Here is a 27,518-nt window from a genome sequence, read left to right as displayed (position 1 = left end):
AGACGCAGTGGTTAAGCCAACGGACTACAGGCTGACAGGTACATGGTTCGCAGTCTGGTACCGGTTTAAACCCAGAGCGAGTTCTTAATGGCTCAATGGGTAGGTGTAAGGCCACAACACCCTCTTCTCTCTCACTGTCCACTAACCAACTAACAACTAACCCACTGTCCTGGACAGACAGCCCAGATAGCTGAGTATGCACAGGACAGCGTGCTTGAACCTTAATTAAGATATAAGCACAAACATACGTTGAGATGATGACGTAATTAGTGTTAGAATGAACAATACATCCTAAGATACGATGCCTATTCTGTCTAATGAACGAATCTGTCCCTAAACACAGACCTTAGTGTGTAATGAGCAATCCATAAGTAGACATGGCACATAGTGTTGTGTTGTACATAGATTTGTTTCTTGTTAATTGCTAGAATGGTCCATCCCGTAAAGGGCCTGGCCAGGTTAAACCGTATGTCCTTTATGAAACATTTAATTTTCTTTCGTAAATATTTGACAGAACTCCTCTACTGACTACTATAATAATAACATTACTTATTAGTCTAGAGGCAGAATCCAAAAAGTTGCTTAGAAAGCGATTTCGTATTACCCGAGAGAGTCAAAGATACCACCATGGTTAATGCATGTAGGATCACGTGCTGCATGTGTGTGTGTGGGGGGGGGGGGGGGGGGGGGTCATCAGAGGTCATTAAAGGTCAAGGGGATAAAAACATTAAGCAAAAATTAAATTTTCATTTTCTTCATAAATATTATCTTCATAGCCCTACATTATATGTGGGATTACTTTTAAACACAAATGCCACACTGAATTAGCCAAACTATTGCTTTAACATTTTAATTTGCATAGTATTCAATACACAATGTTACCTTTAATGTCAATTTTCTCAGTCAACTGATTCTGCCAGAGAGAGAATCGAAGCCACCAATATGGTTATTCCATATATGATGATGTTCTCCAGCATATTCCAGTGTCAAGAGGTACAAATTTGAAGACAACAATAAATTTTAAAACAATTTTCACAAATATTATCTCAACAGTCATACCTTTTAAATGCTATTACTTTAAACACACACAGCACACTGAAATAACCAAACTGTTGTTTTAACATTTCAATTAAGCATAGTATTCAATACAAGATCTCAACTTTAACATCAATTTTCTCAGTTTGGCAGATATTTTGATCCTATCATATATGTGTACCATATATACAAATTTAATAAATTTAAATAAAAACAGAAACAAGTTTACAATATTGTGGATAATCTTACATACATTTTGAGAGATTTTAACTTAGTTCTGGCTCAAATATATCTTCTTTATTTGTATATAAGTGGTGAGAAATTGTGTGCTTGTTAAATGAAAATAGCACGCCATTTGATATACAGATATAATTTAACATCTTAAACACGTGCCTACACTTTGAAAGGATATAGACATGTAAATACAGTCTACTACTATATTAAACATTATTGAAAATATACTAACTTCTAAAAGTTAAAAATAGCTGCCATTTTAAAGATGTCTTTCCCTTCCATCATGGTGGCTTGCAACGTGCCGACGGCATGGCAACGCTTTCTCTGGATGTTTTGTCCCCTCAGTTAAGCGAGAGAGGGTGGTCTGCATTTGTGGCTATCAGGCATTGGACGTGCATGCTGTATGCACTTGAGGCCACCAAGGGAAGGTTAAGCCTTGGAAGAGCCAAGTGTGTCGGCGATCTCTAGATCCTAACTTACTGTTCAGCCGACTTTCAGTCAGACCTGTCTCCAGGAGTGACACGAGGTTATAATGTGTGTTCAGTGTATCGATGTTCAATGTATCCTGCAATTTACATAAATTCACATAGCTGGATTTGCTCATCATTGACACCAGAGCCGAGTGATCCACCGCCTAGTGTTGTAAATTTGTTTGCGTATTTCATTTTATTCATTATAATGTTTCGTGGTGGAACGTAATGTTGACACAGACGACCGGATACTGTAAGCCTGGTAAGGGTCCAGCCCAAACAGTCTGGGGCCAAACATTGTGGGATGGTTCTGGCCATAATGCCTCCTCTCGCTTTCCGAAACGGTGGAGGTTCGTGACCGGTAGTGTGTTAGATTATCCGCTAGCGACCGTGGTATATGTAGATGGTTATCACGGCCAACGCTATAACAGGAAACAGCGGCAAAAACTTCTGTTGTATTGGTTAAAAATCGTTCATAACCAAAAGTCTGTTGTTTATAAAATGTACAAATCTTTAAGATTTAAAATGACATGCATTAGAATGTGTAAGATTTGGGCTGCATATGTGAAATCTCTACTAACCCTGGGATAATGAGGATATATCATATTTATCTTCCCAACGCCTTAGAAAACAAACAATCTGTCCAGTTTGTAATATGATAAACACACACACACGCACACGACGCACTCTTGACTTTTAATGACCTATGGTGACACCCCCCCCCCCCCCCCCCCCTACCCCCCCCCCCCCCCACCCCCCCCCCCCCCCCCCCCCCCCCTACTTTTGAAAGTTAAGATCTTGACGCATCTTTAATTGTTCTTTCTAGTAGAAAGCTAAGATCTAGACGGAAATTCCGTATATTTATGTACGTTTAAGTATTATTTCAAATAGATCTAGACATAAATACCGTACACTGGTGTATCTTTAATAATTATTTCAAATAGAAAGCTAAGTTTTGCCTTCACCATAGTCTGACACCCAATACCCGTTGTATTTGTTTTTGTGTCGTTGAACATTCATTCATTGAAATAGGAAGCTACGAGCTATACAGAAATACCGTACATAGGTGTACCTTTAATTATTATTTCAAGAAGAAAACTAAGATCAAGACAGAAATACCATACATCGATGTACCCTTAATTATTTTTTTTCAAGCCAAAACCTAAGATCTAGATAGAAATACCGTACATTCAAGCAAAACCTTGTTTTTAGTCACCGGCCTCGGTGGCGTCGTGGCAGGCCATCGGTCTACAGGCTGGTAGGTACTGGGTTCGGATCCCAGTCGATGCATGGGATTTTTAATCCAGATACCGACTCCAAACCCTGAGTGAGTGCTCCGCAAGGTTTAATGGGTAGGTGTAAACCACTTGCACCGACCAGTGATCCATAACTGGTTCAACAAAGGCCATGGTTTGTACTATCCTGCCTGTGGGAAGCGCAAATAAAAGATCCCTTGCTGCTAATCGGAAGAGTAGCCCATGTAGTGGCGACAGCGGGTTTCCTCTCAAAATCTGTGTGGTCCTTAACTATATGTCTGACGCCATATAACCGTAAATAAAAAATGTGTTGAGTGCGTCGTTAAATAAAACATTTCTTTCTTTCTTTCTTGTTGCTAGTCGAAAAGAGTAGTCCATTGCATGACGGCAGCGGGTTCCGTCGCTAATTATCTCGGTGGTCCTTAACCATATGTCCAGTGTCATATAACAGTAATGGGTTGAGTGCTTCGTTAAATAAAACATTTCTTCCTTCATGCAAACACCATGGCTACAAGTGAATGATGATTGTGCCTCTTTGTCTTTTTTGAATTATTTGGAATAATTCTATGGTTCTGACATGTTAAAACAATTCTGTGAATCAACAGGAGTTTTGGTTTGTTTCCGAGTTTGCTTTTGTTTTCTTGCTTGTTTTCCACTTGGAATAGCAATGAATCAAGTAACAAAATTTTGTTACCTAATTTATGCTAAACACACTGAACCGAATGCTGGTAGATATTCAGCCCCATGAGTCGCAGTTGAATTGTCAAACACTACTACAAAAGAAAGCCGATATTCTGTGGGTTTATGCAAAAAAAAGAGTCAAATTTTGGGTAGATTCTTGGCACCAATGTTTAAACACACCTAGAAACATCACTGATTAAGACAAAAATGGGTGCCAGTTTTTGCATTAACATTTAGGGCCTCCATTTTGAATTTCAAAATGGCCACCTTTTTTTAAACCGATCTGTATGATTTTTTGGCATTCAACATTATTTTAAACATATAATCGAAATGTGTGCAAATAGTTTGGATACCAAATGCATTATAGTTGAGACAACTGTTGATCTAACTCGTGTGCATGGATATTAACTGGTTTTCGACATTATTATAAAGAGGGGTGGGATTTATCTCAGACAGTTGAATGTTCGCTTGAGGTGCTTGCATCACAGGATCGAACCACCTCGGTGGATCCATTCAACAGATTGGATTTGTTTCTCGTGGTATGTGCTTTCCTGTCTGTGGGAAAGTGCATATAAACGATCCCTTGCTGCATTAGTCCGATTCAAGTATATCACAGCCTGATGAATCAGCAGAAACCACCGACGATCCCGACGGATTGGAAGTCAACCAGAGCATTGAAAAGCAACAAGTGCATTTGTGGTCAGCTTGTAATTCGCTAGTGCACACACCAGATGATCAGGATGCCTTACACTGGTAATCGACAAGACTATCATCAATGCTGCTGTAACTGAATGGCCCACATTAGTTACTGCCTTGGATCAGCTGACTAGACTGAACGCAGTTATGGCTGAAGCAAACAGTACACTCGTTGTGACTTTAGATATGGACTTATACAAGAGAGTTGTGAAACTCGAGTATCTACATCCAGAGTTCAAGAACAAGTGGGTGTTCCACACAGGTGCTTGGAACAGACAACTGAAGGCAGTGGTCTTGTCAATGCATGGCAAGAAGCAGATCTGTATAGTAGCGTGACTGTATCACAGATTTTAAATGTCAATCATTATAACAGAGCGATTGAAGCACACCAGTTAACTCTTCAGGAACTCTTCGGTCTCTGGCTGGAGAAATTCCTTCAGGACCACCCTGTTGTATGTGACACCTTGGTAGCCAGCGTAAAGCAGCTGACTGAAGCATGCAGGGATAAGACAGGCGTTCCAGAAGCACACTAGGCGTTCTTGATGGATACAGAATTATTGAATCTTGAGAAACAGCTACAAAAGTGTGACACTAGTCATAAGACAGACCCAATGTTACAGTTTCAGAGGGCTATACGGGAAGGGGACTGGCACCTCTATTTGGCATTGCTTGAGCATCTTTGCAAGTATTTCTTTGCATATGCCAGGCTAGATTATGCTCACAATATTCTAGAGTTCATTGCACGCATGGATGCTATAAAAACGTCTGATCCAGAACTATGGCAGAGCTTCACCAATGGTGAGTTTGCAGTTAATACCAGCAACCGTATTCCATTCACATGAATTGGTGTTGATCAGGCGATGGAACACCTGAACAAATCAATGAAAGGCCAAGGCATAACATCATATTCAGCAACACTCTTGAAGTTTTATCTCACTGGTCCGGAGCGGGCACGACTTGCTGATGAGTCAGAACGACTTATAGCTACTACTAGCACAACTACACCACCACAGCATCATCTACTCTCTCAGTCAAAAATTGCTCGCCAAGACCGCTCCATTGCACAGCTGAAGTCAGTGTTAGCACCCTGCAACTTATTCCAAACGGAGGCTTGTAGAGAGAACTTGGACTGTACATGCCGCTTGTTCAAAGTTATGTTAAAGGAGACAAAGTTCAACAAAGTATCCTAGCAACAGAGTTGACTGACATGGAAGCTTACAAAACGTTTGTAGAGGAACGCATCGTCGGGAGTCGAAATTTGTGGGACAAGATGACCAAAGTCAAGCAGAAGACATGGATGTCTGCAGCAAAAGACATTAAATTGAACACAGGGTCTGAGGTGTTGACCTTGAAGGCAACCACATAATTTTTTGCCAGACTGCTGGCTAGTGCCCGGTCATCTTGAGAGAGTGTCGATCTGAAAGAAGTGGTTGGGATGCATGAGTTTGCCTACACCAACAAAGTTCTCATGGCACCGGATGGACAAGAGCATAGTGATAAAGCTTCTGGAAGATTTGGTGGCCAACGACACAGCTCAAACGTCTGCACAGCCTACCGAGTTTGAAGAGGGACCGGAGACGTGTCTTGTAGTAGATGGAATGGGAGTGGTACAGGAGTTGATGGCAGTCAAGAATTTCAAGACTTGCAAAGAGCTTGCAACGTCCTTCGTCACACTCATCGACTCAAAGGCTCGAGGATTGTCAAGTGCGAGTTATATTTGATAACTACACCGAGAACGGCAGAAAGGCAAGGTGAAGATAACTAAATCCTACATCGTTCAAGACTCAACGGCATCAAAGACAAAAAGGTGTTTCTCGCCAGCAGCAGCACAAATGATTCGCTAACTTTCTACCTTTCCCATCAGCTCACCCACTACAGTACCGTCAAGGTTATGACTGCAACACGGCAGGAGGTCATGACGAATTATGAATGTTAAACAATGACCGGTGTCAGCACATAGGAAGAGGCTTACACTCTTATAATTTATCATGCTGTAGAAGTTGCGAGCAACGGGATGGATGTCCACATATATTCACAAGACACTGATGTACTACTTTTGGCTCTACGAAGAACACCACTACGTGGCAACCATTCTGCGCTAATCATGAGCACAAGCAAAAGACGACATACAATCTTCCTACAGCCTATATATGACAGGCTTGGTCCGGAGAAATCATCAGCTTTGATCAACTGACATGCTCTAGCAGGCTGTGATACTACAGGGCATATCCAACGAAGGGGAAAGAAAGGATGCTTTGCAACTTTCCCGAAAGCAAGCCCCGCCATTCTGATAGCACTAGCTGGTCTTGGTGAATGAGATGAACTATCCAAACAAGTTCTACGTGGCTGTGAAGAGTTTCTTTGCACTCTTTTCTGTCCAGGTGGAGTCCAGGTATACATTGGGCAAGCAAAGATGCTAGATGTTTTTTGTTCAAGCAGCTCAATGATAAACAAGGACTTGACAAACTGCCACTAACTCAGGGAGCATGGATTGAACATATACGCCGTGCCCATGTCCAGGCTAATATCTGGCGCCAGAATATGGTATTGAACCCAACTTGTCTTGACCCTCTGACCTTGGGATGGCAACACCTAGACAAAATGCTATTGACGGTTCTTTCTAAGGTTGCACCAACTCCAGTCTCGGTACTGCAGCTTCTCAGGTGTAACTGAGAGAAATCAAAGTGTTTGCGAAGGTGCTCATGCAGAGGAAACAATGTGGTCTGTACCGAACTTAGCAAATGTGGTGGGGAAGGCAACAATTGTATGAACATTATATCACCAATGATTGGCGAAGATCCAGAAGATGATTGAAGCAATGACAATTAGTAGTGTTTAATCATTAACGTTGACACTCCTGATTCATACATGTTGCATTGTCTTACCTTTAAAAAAGCCTTATCCATCTTCAAGTTATATAATCGCCAAAATAATTTTATATTGAATCTTCTAAATTATTTCTAGTAAATGTTTTCCATTCATAGATATGTTTTTATTATTGGAATCCTCATCTACCAAAACATATGGTTAGACACCAAAAACATCTTCCTATGTCCATTTGTTCAAAAGTATGGCATTTTACGTAGAAAAAGTCTGAAATCTGGTGACCATCTTGGATTTTTGCTAATTTAGAGTATTTATAGTGCTCGTATTTTTTGTTTCCAATGAATGGCTGACCCCTTTATATGAGTTTAGATAAAATGAAACAAATATTGGATGACATTTGAATGAATAGTTATGGTTAATTGGCAATTTTTTATTTTTTCAAAAATGATTTTCGGTGATGGCCACTTTGAAATTCAACATGGATTCCCTAAATGTTAATGGAAAAACTAACACCCATTTTGTTTTTGATCAGTGAAGTTTCTAGATGTGTTTAGACATGAGTGCCAACAATCTACCCAAACAAAATGACAAATCTGGAAAATATTACATAAGCCTATAGACTATGAGTGTATTTTGGAACAATTCTGTGATTTTCGCTGTATTTTTTAACAATTATGTAGTTTAACAGTTGGCTGGAGGGTTTTTTCGCTTTACTTTTGTTTTCTTGATTTCCACTTGAGATGGCAATAAAAGCAAAAAACAGAATGGTGTGGCCTAACTTAGCCAAACATGCTCCTCTTGTTCTTTTCATTGTTTTGTGCGTTGTTTATAATACTGTATATAATACACGCCACTAATAACTCAGTCATTTTGCGTGTGAGAAAGCAGACAAAACTGTTTACGGAAGAATCTCTTCACTAAAGCAAGGCAATTCTTACTTCTCTGTTTAAAGAAGAAACCCCTAACCAGATCAAGGTAATTCATACTTCTCTGTTTAAATCTGTTGGTCGTCCAGGAACATTAGGGTTTAACAAGGAAATAAATAGTACATAGTTGATTTTTTTCAGGATAAATATAGAACATTATTAGTAATAATATATCAAATGTTCCCAAGTTTCCGAGGTATGCTAACTTTACTACAGACGTAAATGTATAATTTCCATCATGTAATCAATTTTCGCATGTGACCCATTTTCGTTATCTGCCTTAGAGAGTTCATTTTGGTATTTCACGAACATTTTAGACATAAAATAATGAATAAAAAAACTGGAGACAGCCAAATGATCACAGGATTCATATAAATTAGAACAAGAAAATTAAGATAAAAAATGTATGGGTGTCTTTTATTTAAAAACGACAATCAAATATGCTTGAGGTTAGGCCTTCTTTTTTTGCAAGGCAGCTTAGAAATAACATATTCGATAATAATTAAATGGGATAATACATTTAACAAAATTATTTAGATTATTTATTTTTTAAATATTAATTATTAAGATAAAGTATTTTACAAAATATTAATTGATTTAACATATAATGGAATAACAATTAAAGTCACTATATGCATTTTTATTTGCATGCCCCAGACCTAGTGTGACTATATCAGGATTATCAGGACCACATATTATTAAATTTAACAATATGTCTTAATACCAAGATGACGTGTGTTATATCTGCAAAACATTTCAGCCGTATTCATAAACTACAGGACCATCTGTTGTGTGTTATATACAGAATTATTAATGTGTGCGTATCCAAACACATAGTTCATCCACACAAAAAAACACCCCAAAAATCCTAAAAATATTAATGATGCTGTTGCAGTTCTGAAATAGGGACTTAGGATGTCTTTGTTAAAAAGTCCGGGAAGAGGGACCTGTGCTCCCCTACTTGATGACGAAAATGTATGTATTTTATGTGCTAATATAATATACAGGCCTGCAATCCATGTTTGTTTACTTAACTTCATATTATAAAATGGGGCTTTATATAATATAGAAAAGAACCTTATTTATTGGTTAATAATGGATACATTAAATATGAGAGCATACAAAAATCACAATTTCTTTTAATGCTCTGAACATTTGATACACGACGAGCGTTTCCAGAAGAAAACGTAATTTTTTTTTAATTAGTTGTCTTTAAAAGATCAAACATATGGCGGCTTTTATTAACTAAACACTTAACATTTGGATAGATGTATCTTTTCACTGTCAATATTAATATTTTATTGGAATTTCACAAGGCCTGACACGTTTTTTGTTCAGGTTCGTAATGCCTATTAATACCTTTGACTGTCTAGAATGTTTAATCTAGTTTGACATACTAAATGACTTAAATATTCCAGGTTGTAAAATCATATATAACAATTATATGGTCTGTATGTGTTTTTCTTCTTGTGGTCTTGAGCACGTCCCAACACTGATAAAAGTTTCTTGCCAAGTCGCTTAGGTTAATTTTCAGGATGTATCAAGTCTGTATATCATTAAAGGTTCTGAATTTTAGTTTAGAAGCTGTGTAACTATCCGTTGTTGGTTACATGCAGGTTTTGCGTTCTGCACTTACTTGTACATCATAAAAAATGTTCTCTATGTATCACGTTAGGGCAAGATGCAATGCCATTTTCCAAAAACTCTGATTCAGTTTCATCGTTCTGTAGATCAATAATCACTAAGATTGTTCATGAAAAGTACGCCGGTTTATGTGCAATGAATATTGGGTCTACTAAAGTATAATTGCATTAGGTTGACATGAAAGGGAGTACTCTTTACATTAGTGTATAAATTAAAATCTAAAGTACCTACGATGTCAGTAACAACACATAGCAATTTTCACCACAAATCGTATTCACCTATCTTCAACTATTTATCTCTTCATATATATTTTTATATGTGTAGGCCTATAGTGTTCAGGTTAGTACTGCCTGGACACCAAGAACTTCCTACTCTGAATCAGGATTATATGCCGGTCTCGCACCTTTAATCTTACCCAATTTTATGTCAAATACATGGGGTTTCATGAACCAGATTTGTACCATATTAATGGAAAAGGGTCCATTTGCGATGACCGTTAGGTGCTAGGCTCTTCCACTGCAACCAATATTCCTTAAAATAAGGATATGTACAGGTTGCCAGTATTTCAGCATAATACGGCTGGTTCCAAGTTGAACTCGGCTTTGGTTCTGTTTGCCTCATTATATCACCCATGATTAGAGTTGTGTTGAGTTGGTAACAATGTACCCAGTATGACAATTTTAATGCTGACTACCTTCCTGTCTCACTTCGTCGGCTTCCTCTAAAATAATTTGTTTTTGCTTCTAATCATCCACTTTTCTTATTATCTTATTGTGTTTCACCCTAAAGTAAGTGGGTTGGCAGTTGAAAAAGATTCAAGACTACAGGTACAGTATTTCTGCTAGAGGTTACGAAGAGTAAATTTGCGTACTCTAAAATTAATGGATATAATTATTTTAATAATTTTAAGATTATAGTATTTAAACTCTTTAACATTTTTAAAAGGACATGAAATACAGTATGCAATTTCAGAAGCGTTTAAGTCCATAACTACCTAGTACGGGTAGATATGATCCATTTTGTTTTTATTGCGTTCCCTGAAATTATTTTCTGGCAGAAAACCTGAGGTAGACAAAAAGGGCTCATTTAGCCTAAAATATGGTACTTGGTTTTCGTATTTTCGGGGTTCTGAACAGCCCTCTTAACCCATGCTGGATACAGTCCTTTAAATATTAATGGTCAATACAAATGAATGGACGATGTGAAATTCCTGTGTACTGACTAATCTCTTTATCATATAGTCTCAAGCTTAATACAACGCATTTTGTTTTAAAACTGTAATGGCAACTTTAATTCCAGTCCGCCATTGCTAGATATTGAAACGAGGTAATATTCCCGTCACACCAGAGCTACGTTGCCACTGAGCTCCCGCTGCGACCAAAAAATGTGGAAAGTGCGGGCAAAGTGCAGTAGGATCTCAAAGAACGTGTTGGGAACGTAATGAACGCTATCTAGAACGTGAGAGGGTCCCCATGAGCGCCAGACTTCCGCGCTTGTTTTGAGCAGGCTCAAAACAAGCGCGGAAGTCTGGCGCTGTGGCCCAAAGCGCACTGGGAGCATAACGGGAACTACCTGAGCGCAACATGAGCGCAATGCAATCTATCTGAGCGTGTCGACAGCGTAGCAAGACCGAGTTAGTATCGCCGTCTGCCCAATCTGCGACTGAAGTACGTCAGAAGTAGGAACGCTGTGCGCTTGTTCACGCTTACACTGCGTCCACACGGGGCTGCCAGTGTGACTACGTCGCTCCTGATGCGTCCATGGCGTTCTTACGAAGCTTGCTGTAGGTTCAAAGAGCGTTTACAGTGCGTTTATAATGCGTTCAGACTTTGACATGCGATCTGGTCACGCGCGCACACACAAATGGTATAAATACAACCTCATCATCAGTGTCACCTCCTCTTCACCATGGCTGCAGACTGTCAGAAGTTGCTAATAATTGGACAACAGATAGCACATATCCAGCAACAACAGGCACATAATGATGTGGCTGCTCTGAACATCATCAGAAGAAGGCGAAGAAGGAGGAGGGCAAAGCCGAGGAGATGCTGGGTCCGACCATGGCTAGGTGAGAGAAGAAGAAGTCAGTTTGGCCACTACGATCGCCTGATGCCCGAGTTAAGGCATGAAGATCCTGCATCCTACTTCAACTTCCTGAGAGTAGTACCAGAAATGTTTGATGAGCTCTTTGCCAGACTTGGTCCACGATGCACGAAGCAAGATACCAACTATAGGAAGGCTATCGAACCAGGGATGAAGATTGCAATGACTTTGCGCCATCTGGCATCTGGTGAGAAGTATTCCGGCCTGAAGTTTGACTTCAGAATTCCATCGAATACCATGTCTGTCATAGTAAAGGAAGTCTGCCAGGCCATTGTAGACGAGTACAAGGATGAAGTCATGAACTGTCCAACCACCCCTGCAGAATTGGCTCCCATTGCTGACCAGTTTGAATGTAGATGGAACGTCCCTCATGCCTGTGGAGCCCTTGATGGGAAGCATGTCGCCTGCAGAAAGCCATCGAATAGTGGAAGCATTTATCACAACTATAAAGGCTTCTTTTCCATTGTTCTGATCGGTCTGGTAGACGCAGATTATAAGTTCCATTGGATAGATGTTGGAGGCCATGGACACATGTCAGATGTACAGACCTACAATGAATCTGAGCTGAAGGAGTGCTTAGATGATGGGTCCATAGGTCTTCCTGTCCCAGCCCCACTACCAAATGACGACAGAAACACAAAATATTTCATTCTCGGAGATGATGCCTTTGGGCTGCGGACATATATGATGAAGCCCTACTCACAGCGCCACTTGACCAAGGAGCAGCGGATTTCAACTACAGGATATCCAGAGGGCGTCGCATAGTAGAGAATGCCTTCGGCATCCTGGTGATGATGCTTCTAATCGTAGCGGTTACAACTGGACTGATCTCCTGAGGTCGAGCTCGCTGTATTTATAGGCGGAGCGCAAGCGTGGTCCAAACGTAGGAGAACGTAGTGGCAACGTAGTGAGAGCGCAGTGAGATCGTAGCAAAAGCGACTTGGTCGCAGCGAGATCGCATAGAGCGTAGTGGGAGCGCAGTGAGAGCGCGCCGATAATCAAATTGGGAACGTATAGGATCGCAGTCAGAGCGTAGTGAGAGCGCAGTAAGCGAGTCAAGAGCGTACTGTGTACTACCTGCTTAATACATTTCACACATTTCTGTCAGTTTTCCCACGGTCACTCTACGCTTTTTCATGAAAACTGCAACGCAGTGAGGTCTCCGTGGGCTCACACTCCAGTGTGATGGGGGTATAAGAATATGTGACGCGGTGTCTTTTTGAATGAAAATCTAGACATAAATACCGTACCTTGATATACCTTTAATTATTATTTCAAGCAAAATGCTACGAGGTAGACAGACAATCCATCTCAGTGGCCGAACCCCGGTTCGGACATGCTCGAAACCTCTGTGGTACATGAGCATGTTAAAACAGTACTTATGACCCACCATTCGTCAAAAATTATTCTGGAAGAATTCGGACCCAAAACTAGTTTTTTTGTTTATTCACCAAATATTTGGGCCAAGGACTAAATTAAATGGCCTATGATTTGCCAACGCAGAGCCTACATACGATAGATGCATTTGAGTTTATATGTACACATTGTATTTTGAGGGTTTGGGTGATATAGATGTCAGAAGACGAATATCAATGTTTTCACCACTATAGTGTGTTCTTCTCTAGCGGATATTGCCTCATATACTGACTTCCAGAAAGGGTTCTTGTATTTATAGAGTGGGGGATACCCTGAATGACTGGACCCTATCCGTTATGTACTAAAAACTGTATTTATTCGACTACTTATGATCCACCATTCGTGATAAATAATTTTCCCCTGCGCGTGCTGTAACCTCACCGTGGTGCAGGGGTGTAACATTCTCTTTGAGGATGGCCAATACAGCACAAATTGAAATTTTTAGTAAAGGTCAGTATCTATCTGTGATATTTGTATTTTTGCACAGTCCTTTACACTGTTTTTATTTAAATCTTGAATTTTTATATTGATGTTGTTGCATTACCGTAGTTTGACACACAATAGCCGATGTATTTTTCGTGCTGGAGTGTCGTTAAACATGCATGCATTCATTTGATAAATAATTCTGGAAGAATTCGGCCCCAAAATTAGTTTTTCATTTATTGACCAAATATTTGGTCCAAGGACTAAAATAAATGGCCTATGATTTTCCCACGAAGAGCCTATATACGATAGATGCATTTGTGTTTAGATGTACACTATTTGCAGGGATGGGGTGATATACATGTCAGAAGACAAATATTAATGTTTTCACCACTATAGTGTGTTCTTGTATGGCGGTCATTGCCTCATATACTGACTTCCAGAAAGGGTTCTGATATTGATAGAGTGGAAGATACCCTGTGTGAGTGGTTATGTACTAAAAACTACTTATGACTCACCATTCGTCAAAAATCATTCCAGAAGAATTTGGCCCCAAAACTAGTTTTTTTCTTTATTGACCAAATATTTGGTTCAAGGACTAAAATAAATGTGCCTAAAATTCGCGCACGCAGTGCCTACATACGATAGATGTATTTATGTTTAGATGTACACATTGTATTTGGAGGGGTGGGGTGATATAGATGTCAGAAGACGTATATTAATGCTTTTACCACTATAGTGCGTTCTTCTCTGGCGGATATTGCCTCATATATTGAGTTCTAGAAAGGGTTCTGATATTTATAGAATGGGCGATACTCGGTATGAGTTTTCCCTTTCCGTTATGTACTACAAACTGTGTTTATTCGACACCTTATGACCCACCATTCACTAGTTTTTTCGTTTATTGACCAAATATTTGTGCCAAAGACTACACAACACACACACACACACGCGCGAGCGCGCGCGCACACACATGCTTCTACATTCATACAAAGACCGGACAGGACGTAGCCCAGTTATAAAGCGTTTTGCTTTTGCGAGCTGAGGGTCGTTCCGACTAGTGTACCACAGCTGATGTAACAAAGGCCGTGGTGTGTACTGTTATGTCTGTGGGATACTGCATATAAAAGATACCTTGTTGCTAATCGGAAAGAGTAGTCCACTGCATGACGGCAGCGGGTTTTGTCTCTAATTATCTCTGTGATCCTTAACCATATGTCCAGTGCCATATAACCGTAATTTGTTGAGTGCTTCGTAAATAAAACATTTCTTCCTTCATGCAAACACCATGGCTGTACCGAGAGTGTGAGGAGGGCTAAGGGCAGTTGCCCTCCCTGCCCACGAAGAATATGATATTTTAAATTCAAAAGTGTCCTTGTCTTGCTGAAGAAGACCTATTTTCTGTCACCAACCTCTTGGTTATTTCAGGCTAGGTTCGGCTCTGGTAGAAAGAAATGTTTTATTTAACGACGCACTCAACACATTTTATTTACGGTTATATGGCGTCAGTCATATGGTTAAGGACCACATATATTTTGAGAGGAAACCCGCTGTCGCCACTATATGGGCTACTCTTCCGATTAGCAGCAAGGGATCTTTTATTTGCGCTTCCCACAGGCAGGATAGCACAAACCATGGCCTTTGTTGAACCAGTTATGGATCACTGGTCGGTGCAAGTGGTTTACACCTACCCATTGAGCCTTGCCAGTACCTACCAGCCTGTAGACGGCTCTGGTAGAGACACACATACACATACCTACATACCACACACGCACGTACACACACACGCGCGCGCACACACTCTCTCTCTCTCTCTCACACACACACACACACATACACACAAAACACAAACATACACACGCTCGCAAGTACAGACTAGTGGTGTAACAATACATCGAACTATCGATATATTGCGATAGTCAGTGCCTCGATAGCAATGCATCGATATTAATTCAACTATCGATAACTATCGCAATTGTTTGCTCAACTATCGATAGTTTCGATAGTATGCATAGTCAAATAATACAATCTACGACCAACGCATGCTTTCACTACCTAGTGACATTATTACAAATAATGAAGTGCAAACACAGACATACATACGCACGCACATTCACACACACACACACACACACACACACACACACACACACACACACACATATATATATATATATATATATATATATATATATATATATATATATATATATATATTTGAAGACTGAGGTAAATACTTTTGAAAAATATCTATTCATATTATTATTATCAAGCGATTTAAGAATTAGCAATACTATTGCAATACTATAACAATAGTGCTGTCACTATTGCAATACTATCACAATAGTATTTTAACTGTCGCAATACTATTGCAATAGTAAAACTGACCGCAATAGTCACCCCTAGTTCACACATAAGAGAAATAAAAAATAACATGAATTTCTTAAAGGCTCCATGGCCACACAGGTATGCATTCAGGTTTATTCAAAAGACTGATATTTTGTTTCCAATATTAATTATACCTATTTAGCATTTAAATTGTGAAGTTTACAGTTTCGAACAGACAGCATCAGTTGCTGATAAACGCAGGTCAGGTATGATCATTCGGAGGTTCTGTCTGCTTACATTCAAACACAGTCCTTCTTACAGACGTCGAAGAAGTCACAGCTCGCCATGCAATCGCTGTATCTACTGGAGAACTTCACACATGCAAATGCTTCTTCACAGGCGTCGAGACAGTTCTTCACACACTTCCGCTTTGACTCGGATACCACGCTACCACACACAGTGGCCAAGACCAGCACTAGCAATACAAACTTCACAGGGTACGTCATACTGAAAGAAATCACCGTAAATCAGGCATAGATATAATCAATCTGTCTGGTAATAGTCCATAGGCCAGAGTCGAAATTGGGCGGGCAAAGTCTTATGGTGGGTTTTTTTAATAGCCCTGTGTATGTAGTTAATAAAGTAGTATGATAGACGTTTCTAAGGTGTAGCTTTTTTATGAACACATCCCGATAAACATAGTGAGGCGAGGACAAATTCGTGTACAATATTTTGGGGTAGGGATAACAAAATGTATCGTAACTTTGCAGCCAATGAACATAGCCACACAATTGAGCACTCAAATTTTTATATTAAATCACTCTACATCCTGACATATAATATATACAAATTGGTGTAATAATTAGGTCATTTGTTGATTTTAAAATTCCGACACCTTGACATTAATGGTATTATTGCTTCATGTATGAGGGACATATTTAAAATCAGCTGCCTCGAATGTGAGTGATAGACACCCTGTGAGTAATTATAGGGTCATTGTTAAATTGTTTTGAAAAAAATAAAATGTGCCTTTAAAACAAACGACAGAAAGTCATATTTACAAAACTAGTATAAAAGTGTGAAAAATCCATAATTATTTTGCAGGCAGTGACCAGATACTTACATACTACTAGTAGCAATTTGTAAATATTTTACCACTGCCTTAGATTTCAACTTTTAAAAGGGATCACTTGTCCAATATACGTTATGGTCACTATCATGGATTTCCAAGATGGCCGCCATGCAAAAACCTATTAATACAAATACCTCAGAACCCATACCACCTAGGCTAGTGGCTTTTCCTTTAATATAACTAAGAGTTTTGAGGGTAATGAATGTAGTTATATCATTCACATTATTACTAGATGAATGTTTTAAATTTAAAAAAAAAAAATGAAATATGTATATAACTTATTGAGGTACAATGCTGTAGTGACTATTGTGAGTCTTGCTATATTGCTTTTGTATCATTCTGTTCTCATTAAAAATGAAAAAGGTGTGTCCATTGCCTTAGTTTTCAACTTGTAATAGGGACCACTTGCCCAGGATACATTATGGTGGCAATCGTGGATTTCCAGGGTGGCCACCATACAATAGCTATTAGTACCAATATCTCAGAATCCTTGCCACCTATACATGTAATTTTGTGGTCTACAATTGAGTTTTTGCGGTTATTAATGCAGTTATATAAATCAAAATATCACTAAAAGGGTTTTTATTTTTATACAAATAACGAAATATACAGTCGACTAGTGCAACGTCACTTGTGAATCTTTCCATCTTTTAACTTTGGTATCATTCTGTTCATGCAAGAAATTTATATTGAACAATTTATTTCGAAGTGATCTGTTTACATGCCCATCCACATCCACCCAGACTATTGTATTCATACTTATCCAATTCACTGCAGGCTTTGGAAGCCAAAGTTAGGGTATTCCAATATCTCAGCACTCATACCACCTAGTCTTATGGTAGTATTAAACCAAATAACTTCCGGCTGGGTCAAACTTCGAGGTGCACCCAACTTTTGATAGAGAAGTGAACACCACAAGTCCTGTGATTGGTTATAAATGTGAGTGTGTTGGATGTAAAAAATAATAGTTTCATCTGGGTAAAAAAAAATTGCAATTTTATTTCATCTAGTACCAATGTGTCAAGTAGCCTTGTGCTTGAAACATGTATGGGGTACCTGTAAAAAAAAGTACTCGAATTTTGTGCGAAACTAGGGTAGTCATAGACGCTACCAGTTATCTCAGAAACGAGCAGCTTGACCCACATTTTTTTCTGATTCACTTTAAGTGTAAGGGGTGGTAGTATTTATATCCGTGGCGTTTATGTCGGTTGATACGTTGCAGGTAGGAGTTTTAGCCACATATGTTACTATTGTCGTCTATGGGATTTGATTTGGTAGTATACACCCTTATGAGGGCTTTTTTGTGGGGGGTTTTGTTGTTGTTGGGGGGGGGGGGGGTCGTTTTTTGTTGGGTTTGTTTTTTGGGGGGGGTCTAACTTAGAGTTTTGATAGTAATGAAGGAAGAAAATGTTTTATTAACGACGCACTCAACACACTTTATTCACGGTTATATGGCGTCAGACATATGGTTAAGGACCACACAGATTGAGGGATGAAACCCGCTGTCGTCACTTCATGGGCTACTCTTTTCGATTAGCAGCAAGGGATCTTTTATATGCACCATTGCACAGAAGGGTAGTACATACCTCGGTCTTTGATATACCAGTCGTGGTGCACTGGCTGGCGCAAGAAATAGCCCAATGGGCCTACCGCCGGGGATCGATCCCAGACCGACCGCGCATCGAGCGGGCGCTTTACCACTGGGCTACGTCCCGCCCTTTGATGGTAATGAATGCAGTTATATAATGCAAAATATCACTAAATGGTTGTTTTATAAAAGAAACGAAATATACAGACAAATTATTGAGAAAAAAAGCTGCAATTTCTTTTGGGAGTCTTAATTTGCCATCATATTGCTTCAGGTTTTGGAAGCTAAAGTTAGTTTAAGGGTAATTCACACAAGAAACCTGTACTGGCCATCAATACTGTACTGGCCCTCGGGAGTGGGTGCATGGTGTTTATATTGTTCACAGGTTACTCATATTATTCGCTTGGTAAGCACACCGTCTTGAGTTCGGCAATGGGGAATACTGGGTCGGTGGAATGGTTTCCATTGTCTTACTATTCTAGCATGACAACACATTCCTTCTTCGTCTACATGTTCCAAGGTCAGTGGTATTATTATGAGAGTCACTGGTGTAAGAGTTGAATGCCATGTAGATAAAAAGTCACATCAGAGTAGCTGTTCCATGCACACCCAAGACTTCCTTTTACCGTTTTTTCCCCAAAGAAAGCAGACGTTATGTCACATTCTGTGAAGTTGTGGACGAAAGGCATGGCCAGTGTTTTAACTGTACTTTATAAGACGTCATATATACAATAGTGCCTACTTCCTCGAATACATTTATCTTACTCATTTCGTCTAAATTGTTTGATGCTACTCATAATACCTGTATCCCATACAACATCGTATTTTGGAATATTCTATATTATATGAAACAAATACATGGCCGGCATACTCATCAAATGTCAGGTATTTGATAACCAGGTAGGACTAACTGGTATGGTTGATTTCGTAATCATTCACTAATAAGATTGCAAACTTCCATGAAGTAAATGATCATTACATCTGGTAGATACCACTGTTATTCTTCGATGACCCAATCGTTCAATGCCACCATGTTATCATGAGAAAGCAATAGCAATTGTGATGCAAAAGGTTCCTGACTGTTCGTTGGATCACGAAAAAACTCATGTTTCCTGGAATGTTGTTGTTACCAGATAACGGTCATTTAATGAGTATGCCGACCATGTTTCTGTTTCGTATAATATAGCGTGTTCCAAAAGACACGCATCACGTGAAACATCACATAATTTTAAGAGAAAGTTAGGAAAGGGTATTCGAGGCAGCAAACACTGTAGTATATAATATGATGTCTTGAATAAAGAACAATCCCTGGCATTGCCTCTCTTCCACAACTTCACAGGATGTGACACTATCTCTGTTTTCACGGGAAAAGATAAAAGGACAGCTTAAAACTGCTACCCTGGTGTGGCTCGTGCCTTTACCTACATGGTACCCAATCTTTACGCCAAAGTAATTGTAAATGATCGACACTTCTAGCTAATAAAACATTTCACTGTTATCTTATTTAATAAGACCAGCTACGTGGAACATGCTGACGAAGCAAGAACATTGCTGTACTACCAGAATAGGATGGCAATGAAAACCATTCCACCTACCGTCGGTTGTCATTAAATAATCAACTTTAGATTACACAATCGGTTAAAATTATATCAACATAATAAATACATATATTGTGCCAAAATATTTTAGCAAGTACATATAAAACATAAAATAAACACAACCTGATAGAATGTTGAATTTATTTGTATACATTATTCCATTGATACAGCATGTGTGAATGTGACCAGCAGTAATTTGTTGTCACAGTATCAACGTCATCACTTTATCGTCAACTCATGTAACGGAGGGGTACATCAAATATTGAGACATTATCAATAATGTGTGTGTGGGACAAGTCAGGGAACTTTGGTGGCCAGTTTAACACCTGTATGTGGTTTCTCTGAAGAAGATTAGTGGTGAGCTTAGGGGTATGCGGTCGCGCATTGTCCTGTTTCAGTAAAAAAAAAAAAAAAAAAATTAATAATTAAAAAAAACAACCAGGATGCTGATGTAGGAATGTAATGATAAATGGTGTGATGATCTCGTCATTAATGAAAAAAACGAGATCTGTTTTTCCATCACCATTAATACCGGCCCAAACTATAATGCTGCCACCGCCATATCGGTCATGCTGAATGACGTTGTTTGCGTCATACCGTTCTCGCTGTCATCTCCATACACGACGCCTACGATTCGCAAATTGAACACAAAACCTACATTCATCCGTGAATAACGTCTGATCCCATTGTCTGCGAAGCCAACGATGATGAATTCGGGCCCATGTCAAACGTTCTTGAACGTGACGCGACGTCAGAAGAATGGCAACGACAGGGCGACGTGCACGTAATCGATCGGCATGGAGACGGTTATGGACAGTTTGTACATGAACTCTAGTGCCTGTGATCTGTTGCAAAGTGCGGGCTAAACGAGGTGCACTTTCAAGCCTATGACGTCGTGATGACGTCACTAAATATCAATCTTCCCTGGGGTCATTGATCGTGGTTTTCCGGAACGAGGTCGATCTCGCACCTGCTCAGTTTCATGTACGCGTTATCTGAGATTTAATGTGGTACTGTCATGAACATGAAAGTACTGTGCAACCTTGTGTATGCGTTGACCAGCGTAAAGCATCTCATTGCTTCGTGACGTTGTATTATAACGTCATGTTCACACTGCAATACACCCTACCTTTAATAATTAATTAGGTTTTTTTTTAAATGTATGTAGACATGACAAAAAACACCAACCCCAACATATTTACAGCAATTGCATCATCTAGACTAGAGGAATAATTACAGTTAACATTTTCCCACAACAGGTTATAGACTTTTATAATCGGTCATAACACCGACACAGCCAAACCGATCAATGTTCGATTATAATCGATTATTGGAACATCACTGCCTAGAAACTGCATCACTCAAACTGGTTTACCTATCAAGCTAACACCATGTTCCACCAGTGAAAAAAAAATGCACCCATTCTTGAGAGATGGCAAGTATCTTTGATAAAGACAGCTAGTTCTACGTTCTTTTGTGGAATATCCTAACTTCCAGTGCCCGCATCGGTCATACCTATTTGACCCATTCATTTATTTTGAAGAAGGATCCTCCACCTCAGTGTGAGCACTGTCAGTGTACTCTGACTGTACGCCACATGTTGGTGGAGTGTCCTTATCTCGAAGAAACTAGAAAAGATATTTTTGGTGAGAGAAATGTGATGGAATCATTTCGATTCCATCCAGAATTAGTTTTACAATTTTTACGTGATACGGACTTTTATTCTAAATTTTAATTTTATATATCTGTGATATTTGTATTTGTTGCACAGTTCTTTACACTGTGTTTTAATTGAACTGTTGAATTTTATATTGATGTTGTTCATCACATTTTGTGGTTGCATTTACCATAGTTTGACACCCAATAGCCGATGTATTTTTCGTGCTGGGGTGTCGTTAAACATTCATTCATTCATTCATTCCTAACTTCTGCAGTGAATTGATTAAGAGTGGTTACAAGAGTCTGAATGGATGTGGCATTAGATGGGCATGTAAATAGGTCCATCGAACTGCACTGAAAACTGTATTTTGTTACTGTGAGAAGTAAATTGTTCAATAGAAATGTTTTGTATTAACAGAATGATACCAAAGTGACGCTGCACTTTTTTCCCTGAGTAATTCGACTGTATATTTCGTTATTTGTATAAAAATCAAAAATCCATCTAGTGATATTTTGATTGATATAACTGCAAACTCAAAGTTAAATCAATATTACTAGATTGACGTTTTAAATAAAATAATTGAAATATATAGACAACTTATTGAGGAACAATACAACAATGAATACTGTCAGTCTTGCCATATGTGTTCTTTTGTATCATTCTATTCTCATTAAAAAGTGGAAAATGTATGTTCATTGGTTGCAAAGTTATGATACGTTTGTTATCCCTTCCGCAAAATGTTGTACAATGAATTGTTCTCGCCTCATTATGTGTATGGTGTGATATCCATCCAAAAGCTACTCCTTACAAACGTCTATCATACTAATTTAGTAACTACAGGCATAGGGCTATTGAAAAAACACATTTAATTTCCCCTGCGCGTGCTGTAACCTCACCGTGGTGCAGGGGTGTAACATTTTCTTTGAGAATGGCCAATACAGCACAAATCCCCTTGTTTTCTTCGAAATACAATTAAAATTTTGAATAAAAGTCAGTATCTATCTGTGATATTTGTATTTTTGCACAGTTCTTTACACTGCGTTTTTATATAAATCTTGAATTTTTATATTGATGTTGAATATCACTTTATTTGTTTGCATTACCATAGTTTGACACCCAATAGCCGATGTATTTTTCGTGCTTGGGTGTCGTTAAACATTCATTCATTCATTCATTCATTCACATGGTAATTTACCCGATCAGGTGATACCAATTCGTTAAATTTCAGGGTCTGGCCCATGAACTATAACTACAAAATACCACGAAACTGCCGTATGCACTTAAGGTAATCTTAGTGCTAAGATCGCTTCGTGGGACGGCGCCCTGTGGTAACCAATAGGTCACGCCACATTTGTATTTCTATTAGTATTAATATTATCTTTTAATCGCTCAGGCCCGTAGGAACTATATGTGGAGTGGGGTGGCGAAACAGTCTCTAGCGTGGATCACAGTCTTCATAGTTGGGGGTTTGGGGGTGGCACAAACCATATTTTACTTTTATTTATATAGAGGACAAGAAAAACGTACATTTTCATCTTATCCCCTGTCTCGTACGCTTATCCGATGAGAACACGTAAATCATAACGACATTAGTCTTATATAATAAGTCATTTAACGAGAAATCGCATGCGAGAAGTCGGTACGACAAATCGCATAATAAGAAAGTCGCGTTACACTTATGTATGTAGACGATCAAGTGTAGTAAAATAAAAGGAACTCCAAGATAGTTTCAAATAACCTATTTTTACCTTGGTGCAATACAAGCTTAATGTCGCAGACTCCAGTTCGAACCCGCGGAAATAGACACTACTGTTTGGTTAATCTACAAACCCGTAACACATCTGGAAAAAGTTACAATAGAGTGAGAAAAGAGTCGTTGATGTTGAACTTGAAAATATCGTCTAAAACTAGACTAGAACTTGCTTTCACAGCCATTACTTCTCAGATGTACGTGTGTTTTTATTATTATCAATGTGGTAGGGTATAGCATATATGTAATTAGGGTAATAAAAACCGTCTCTTTGACTCTTTTTTGCGTGCAGATACGAGTTTTGATTGCTGCAACGGTTTTGTCCTTCGGATTCGGTACCGAAAAAGTATATGGTCCACATACTACAGACAATGAGGTCCTATCGTCTTGGGGGTAGAAGAAACCCCGCTTTGTATTTTAGCTGTCTCTGCTTCGGTGCCATTCACTGTTAAAGGTGCTATCTCTAAATTGCTTAATGACGGCTTCCAGCAAGGTATATATATATATATATATATATATATATATATATATATATATATATATATAATATTATATATACATATATATATACACATCCTTCAGACAGGATAGCACATACCATGGCCTTCGATATACCAATCGCGGTGCACTGGGTGGAACGAGAAATAGCCTAATGGACTCAGCGACGGAGATTGATCCCAGACCGACAACGCATCACGGGGCTGCCTCCCCCACCCCCACCCCACACACACACGTAACGTTATGCCAGGAGGAAGTGGCGACAAGTTTGGTGTTTAGCACAACTCATCTGTCTCTCACGGCCCTATCTAGCAATCCACGGTCAATTTGTTAACTCACCTGTCTCTCACGGCCCTATCTAGCAATCCACGGTCAATTTGTTAACTCATCTGTCTCTGACGGCCCTATCTAGCAATCGACAGTCAGTTTGTTAACTCATCTGTCTTTGACGACTCTATCTAGCAATGTGTTAACTCATCTGTGTAGACAGAAATACCGCACACTGATGTACCTTCAATTTTTATTTCTAGCAGAAAGCTAAAATTTAGACAGAAATACCGTTCATTGGTGTACCTTTAATTGTCATTTCTAGCAGAAAGCTAAATGCTAGACAGAAATAACGTACATTAATGTACCTTTAATTATTAGCAGAAAACTGAACTCTAGATAGAAATACCGTACATTGATGTACGTTTAATTATTATTTTAAGCAGAAAGCTAAGATCTAGACAGAAATACCGTCCATTGATGTACCTTTAATTATTATTTCCAATAAAAAGCTTAGATCTAAACAGAAATACAATGATCAGAAATACAGAAATACAATGTACCATACAATGATGTCGGATGTCAATGATTTAAACAGATAAGTAGGAATTACCTTGCTCAAGTGAAGAGATTCTTCCGTAAACTGTTTTGTCTGCTTTCTCACACGCAAAGGTATCTGGTTATTAGTGGTGTACATGTTATATAGCATTATAAGCCACGCATACATGAAAAAGAGAAGTGTGTTTAGCATAATAGCCAGATAGCGAATTACCACGAGATCAAATCACATAAACGATTAATAAACTAGTAATATTCAAATATACATAAAGCTGTTACATCCATTATTTCAGTGTGAACAGATGCACCACAGATATAAAACCCCATAAAACCTTACCGTTGAAATAATTTATATAACAGAACACGTCTCCGACTTTCCTAGTCCAACATCAAATTTTCATAATATTTTACTGGCACCTGTACATGTTTCAAAGTCCGTTTGCGTTAATGGAGAACAAAACTCAAATATGAGCCCTATGTGTTGGAAAAATGCATACCCGGACCACCAACACATACTAACACTTTAAGAAATGAAAAACGCGTAATTTAAAGTTAATAAAAAACGTGATTATTCCTGCTAACTGGGGGGCAGCCATTTTCTTTTGTTTTTGTTGCGTCCGGTATTCTAGCTTAGGGCGAAGTGACGTCAGCTTTTACCAACTCGTGTATGCGCAGTGTAAACAAACGCAGTCATTTAAGACAAAACGCTTCGCGTTCATCAACCTGACTTGTAAAACAACATAAATGACTTGATAATACAGGCCCGTAGCATGGTGGATATTATTGGGGGGGACCCAATTGAACGAGCGCCGAAGGCGCGAGTTATTTGGGGGGTCCGGGGGCAAAGTTTCTTTATTCCAGTCGCCTCTCAAGGGCGAAGCTTGTCGTGCTAGATATCGGATGCTGGATAAGATGAGCAGTAACAACTTTCTATTCTTACACTTCTCTAATGAACGTTGATTAGAGATCAGTTCACCGATATCGCCCATAGATGTTGCAGGGACAACCACATATTATGTGGAAAAAGCTTCAAGGTGTGACACAAGTCTCCTACTTTCGGAAGCCTTTGGGCGTGTCAGTCGCGTGCTTCCAATTGCTGAAACCCACATGTGTGAACGTATGATCGGCCTATGAGGAGGAGAGTTGATTGTTCTGTAAAAGACAATATCTTTTTCCTCGTCATAATGGAGCCACGTGAAGCGCTCAAACCATGTTGGTTGAAACCACCTTTTTTTAGGGTACATAACTCCAAACGACTTAGAGGGAAATTGAAAATTAGTAGGCTGATTTGGTTGAGCCGGCACGCACATCTCATTCTGTATTCTAATCTTGCATTTGACTGTTTCGACTACATGATCCTCATCTGACCCTTTGGCTGGTTCTTCGGTCCTTTCAGAACTACCAGGATGTCAGCGTATTCTGGGTTTTTTTGTGTGTTTTTTTTTTTTTTGGGGGGGGGGGGGGCGGTTGCAGGTGTTGACGACATCGTACCGAACATGCAGGAATGCGACGGGAAATTCGACTAGTCCCGTGACGTCGTATACATAAGTATAAACTGTGGTGGGAAATCGATAAGTCTAGACGTGTCTAGACGGTCAAAAAGCTGTCTGTATTTTATTTTTAATAGTTAAATGGCTTCCTTGCATAACCGCTTTGTTTCTAGATGGAAAGAAAGAAATGTTTTATTTAACGACGCACTCAACACATTTTATTTACGGTTATATGGCGTCAGACTCACTCAGGGTTTGGAGTCGGTATCTGGATTAAAAATCCCATGCCTCGACTGGGATCCGAACCCAGTACCTACCAGCCTGTAGACCGATGGCTTGACACGACGCCACTTGTTTCTAGATGGATTCAAAGGTTATTTTCCCGTTACTGTAACTCTCGCCGTTAATCTCGATCCGTTAGTCTCGCTACAACGTTTACATTCAGTCGAGATGTAAAGGTTATCAAACCAAACAAAAAAAACAGCCAAAATTATTCGGGGCGGGCCCCCCTAACCAAAACGGTGTAGTGACCTTAGGCCTACCCATTGAACCCTTAAGAACTTCTGCCAATACACCTGCTAATAAGAACTCGCTCTGGGTTGGAGCCGATACCGGGCTGCGAATCTTGTTCCTGCCAGCCTGTAGTCCGATGGCTTAACCACTGCGCTACCGAGGCCGGTTCTACTTAATCAAAGGTTTTACAGAATGGTTTACAGTAAGCGAGCACTCAACTGACGGCGCTAAATCCCGCCATCTCGCTGGAACAGTCAAGATGAAGCAATTGCACGTGTGGTTCTGACAATTCATTGTTGTGCCGCGAACAATAGTTTGATTAGTCCACAAACATCGAGTCATGGACCTTTAATAAATTAAATCTGTTTACTTGGACAAGAATGTACTCTGAGAGATTGAGGTTTATGAATTTTCGAATTCGATTAT

The 27,518-nt window shown here is 39.3% G+C and overlaps 1 long non-coding RNA gene across 1 annotated transcript; it reads right to left on the bottom strand.

Moving 5' to 3' along the window:
• Positions 1 to 16,149: 16,149 nt before the first annotated feature.
• LOC121391863 lies at positions 16,150 to 25,546 on the bottom strand. The gene is made up of 2 exons (XR_005960392.1): positions 25,145 to 25,546; positions 16,150 to 16,545 (listed from the first exon to the last, which is right to left on the bottom strand). It is a non-coding gene; the product is annotated as an uncharacterized LOC121391863 (long non-coding RNA).
• Positions 25,547 to 27,518: the final 1,972 nt, after the last annotated feature.

This window comes from Gigantopelta aegis, chromosome 3 (genome assembly GCF_016097555.1).
Source record: "Gigantopelta aegis isolate Gae_Host chromosome 3, Gae_host_genome, whole genome shotgun sequence".
In the NCBI taxonomy this organism is placed as follows: domain Eukaryota; kingdom Metazoa; phylum Mollusca; class Gastropoda; order Neomphalida; family Peltospiridae; genus Gigantopelta; species Gigantopelta aegis.
The sequence above is the reverse complement of the archived record's forward strand: the minus strand, read 5'-3'. Positions and strand labels throughout refer to the sequence as shown.